This window comes from Anguilla anguilla, chromosome 1, assembly GCF_013347855.1.
Source record: "Anguilla anguilla isolate fAngAng1 chromosome 1, fAngAng1.pri, whole genome shotgun sequence".
In the NCBI taxonomy this organism is placed as follows: Eukaryota; Metazoa; Chordata; class Actinopteri; order Anguilliformes; family Anguillidae; genus Anguilla; species Anguilla anguilla.
In genome coordinates, this window is record NC_049201.1 from 15,933,783 (window position 1) to 15,938,068 (window position 4,286).

A 4,286-nucleotide genomic window follows, 5' to 3' on the forward strand; every position below is an offset into this window, starting at 1 on the left:
CATTGTGATCTCTTGTGCTGAAATGAGAACGAGTGCATTAATCCAGTACTTCACCTTTTTTTTTTTTTTTTTTTTTTTAGACTTCTGAAAGGTTTGTTGGTCGGAAGCTATAACAATAAAGGACAATAATTTCTCAACAAGCAAATTTATCACAGGTGTCTGGGTCAATCAGAATGTCAGTTCTGAACTGATTACATTAATGTGCCTGTATTCAGTTGTAGTAGGCCTATCTATGGGAGTAACAATGTGGCCATTACTACAGGTTTGACTTGATTCAAAATGGTACAAGCTGAGGTTTAGGTGTATACATGTTGATCTTTTTCACAGTTCTCTCTCAGGAAATCTGGGAAAGAAAGAGAAATGGCCTAATGTAATCCTGAGCAACATTCCAGCCATTGGTGTTAGTTTGTCTTGGGTCTTACTGAAGCTTTATTGCCATGAAATGGGTACCGTCAATTATCAAGGACTTTTCTGTTCAGGAGGAAAGGGATTTCCATTAGAGATTTTCAGGTATTGGAGTTAATACTGCAGGAACTGGCTATCTTCCTTACTGTATACTAGTGGTATCATTATCTGCTGTAGATGGTAAATCACATTAAAATTAGCTGCTTACGGGTGAAGAAATGCACATACAAAATGTGGTTTGCTTTTTCTGTTGGTTTGTTGGTAACAGATAGGTTAACAGGCTTCCAGTGAGTGAAGATATTTCCACGCGTTTAGTAAATCATTGAGGGCAAATTAATGTTAATAATGCCGAAATGCGGAACTCCAGTTTATTTGCTGTTCATTTTACCATTTTCCCTTTTTTGTTTTCCGGAGTCAGGAGAACTTTGATTGTCCCATAAATTAAATGTAAACCACCTGTATTCTTGTCTTAACAGGTGTAAATTGGACAAGCTATGTGTTTTTGTCTGCATTTAGTGTCTTGTCTTTATGTGTATGAATCCTCCAAATTTCTATATACACTCACCGGCCACTTCATTAGGTGACAGGAGTGGCACCTGGTGTGGTCTTCTGCTGCTGTAGCCCATCTGCTTCAAGGTTTGACGTGGTGTGCATTCAGAGATGCTCTTCTGCATACCTTGGTTGTAACTAATAGTTATTTGAGTTACTGTTACCTTTCTATCAGCTCGAACCAGTCTGACCATTCTCCTCTGACCTCTGCCATCAACAAGCAATTTTTGCCCAGAGAACTGCCACTCACTGGATATTTTCTCTTTTTCGGACCATTCTCTGTGAACCCTAGAGATGGTTGTGCGTGAAAATCCCAGTAGATCAGCAGTTTCTGAAATACTCAAACCAGCCCGTCTGGTACCAACAACCATACCACTTTCAAAGTCACTTAAATCACCTTTCTTCCCCATTCTGATGCTTGGTTTGAACGTCAGCAGATTGTCTTGACCATGTCTACATACCTAAATGCATTGAGTTGCTGCCACATGATTGGCTGATTAGATATTTGCGTTAACGGGTGCAGTTTGCAGTTGAACAGGTGTACCTAATGAAGTGGCCGGTGAGTGTATATAATGGTTACATACTATTCCCAGTGGTTATATTATTCTCCCTGCTGGTGATATCTGCAAAGGGATACAAATACTTTACTATTACTTTCCACGCATGTAATCAGGACTGTATAACGTATAACTTTTTGTCTTCCCAGCTGCAGTAGAATAAAGGATTCTCATAGAGAGAACAATTAACAAACTATTTGATGGTGAGCAGCTGTAAAGTCTAAAATAAATCCCTCCTCTTGTTAAAACACTGTCCATTATTTACCTTTACCAGTTGAGAGATGTCTTAAATATTGCATTGGAGTAAAATGAAAGACCTTTGCCAACACCCTCTCCTCCATTCTCAAGTAACCCTTTACCAACACGGTCACTTGTGTAAATTCTGTACCTTTACTACTTTTCTATTTTGTACTGAAATAATTTTAATTTTTGTATTTCTGTTTATGTTTCTCATAACCTGGAGGCCAAGGAGGTTTTATTCGATAGGTGTTTATGATAATCTTCCCAGATGCATACAACCCCACCTTGAACGGGGTCTGCACTGTCTTTCAGGCCTTTTAGGGGTAATCCAGGAGTGTTAACCCCATAGCAGTCCAATACATTTATCTTCAAAAAATAGCACAAGTTTTTTTTTTTTTTTTTTTTTTTGTGACTGGAATAAACTGGGACATTGGATTTCGTTTTATCAGGATGTTTTTCCATGGCCCTGTCCTGTCTTTTGTCTGTAAGGTCTTTAATTGGATGTGCAGCCTCTGACAGATTGGAAATGAAGCGCGGAAGAGAAATCTCATTAACTCTTGGATTATAGAGACGGTGCGTAACATTCTGGGCAATTGGTCGTGTGCTTTTCTCTGACCATCACTCCCAGTCACTGCAGAGTGTTTCGAATTGGCCAGTCAGTCCCCTCCGTTGTTACAGAAATGGGGGAAGGAGAAAACCTCTTCAGAAGTGTGACTTCAGTTCTCTTCAGATGTAACCAGTTCAGTGACTCGATCCAATTTCTACAAAATGTGTACAGATTGGTTTCAAATAAACACTTCTTGGTTTGGATCTAACCATTGAGTACTTAAAACGAGTTCTCCTGATTTATCAGTCTTTCATCTTACGGTTGGACATAGGTAGGCTTTCTGAAGTAAGTTTTAAATCATAATGGAAGTTTGGAACATTAGTGATGGAATAGGTTTAATCCTGCATTGAGTGATTAGCACTGTTTTATGATGACATCATATTCATATGTTTAAGAAAGTGAAATATCTCAATGAAATTTGTAATGTTTTAATTGGATTTTTCATGTTGTACATTTCATAAAAAAAGAGACATTGATTCTCTTGTATTTACAGCAGGAAAATATAAAAGCTCACATTTTGCAGTGGTTTAAGTTGGATATAAAAAGGAGCACAGTTTGTATCTCATTAAGAGCCAAAGTTGTGAAAATGTGATTCGCAGTGATTCTCTGATGTCAACAGCAACACACTTGACAAAAATACCAGCTCCTGTAAGTTGCACCGTGGGTAAACTATTCCCGAGGTGTGGAAGTTAGCTTATCCCAACTGTGAAAAGTGAGAATATATTTCCTGAAAATTTCAATCAACAAAGCCATGTCATTCCCACAATTAAGAACATTCCCACTGCGTTTAAAAGTAGTGGATCTCATGTCCACTCGCGACCTGCATTCTTCCCTGGTTAACGAGGTAAAAATCATGGAAGGCTTCGTTAAAACAAAAAGAAAAGTAGCCGTTTTTGAAATGAAACCTGTTGAGATGAGACTTGCATTTTACTGTCAGAATGGCATGGTCTGATTTTAATTGAAGCGCTGTTGTGATAATGGTATTGGAATCTGCATAGAGGCATATAGATTGTTTATTGGAATGGAGTATTTTAAACCAGTTATGTGCTGTATATTTTCTGTAAGGACGCCCCTAAAGGCTGAGGCACAAGAGAAGGTGTTATGACTCGCCTAAAGTTCCATTCTGTTCCGGAAAACGCGTCTGGTTTTAAATATCAAGATTTCGCATTTGAAACTACAGCTCGAGTATCTTATTTGTTCAAGAAAACATCACACTAAAAACACAATTATGAAATGAAATCACAAGTTCCATCAACCACTGTGGCAATCAAAATCATTACTGTCTACTATTTCCCTAGAAAAAAGCAATGCCTCTGTCCTCTAACGTGTGTTACTCATGAATCTTTTAAGCATGTTCCATTTGCCATGGAGACATTTTCACACATTTTACCATTCGATTGTTTTCATCAAATGTAAACAAATCAGCGTCCCTCTGACTTAAGTATTTTCATTTGTAAGGGAACTAAGTTAAGAATTAGAAAACACAGAAGGCCATATAAGGAGTTCAGTATGGCAGTACTTCATCAGGTCTTTGTAAATCTGGCTTGCTGGTTCAGGCTTAACATTGACATTTTCAATGTCTGTAAGTAGGCCACTATGCCACCTGTGTCTGGATCTTTTGTGTCCTCACTGAGTGGGCTCATTGTATGTTACATCTGTTCAATCAGTCTATTGAAGCTACTCGGTCACTCTTTATTTATTTATTTTTTTGAGTGGCCTCTGTTTTTTTTAGGTTTTCATTCCCAAAGTTTCTGAAAAAAATTATTTAACTCATCGAACACTGAATAAATGATTCTTTCCTAGTTACCACGTTGCTCAAATGTAATCACAAGTGTAGTCATTGCCTGTAGCGTGGCTTCCCTGATGTCCAGGTATCACAGATAGCAATGTCTGTTGTCCAATTTCAGAAGTTTGACTGTGGGTTACCG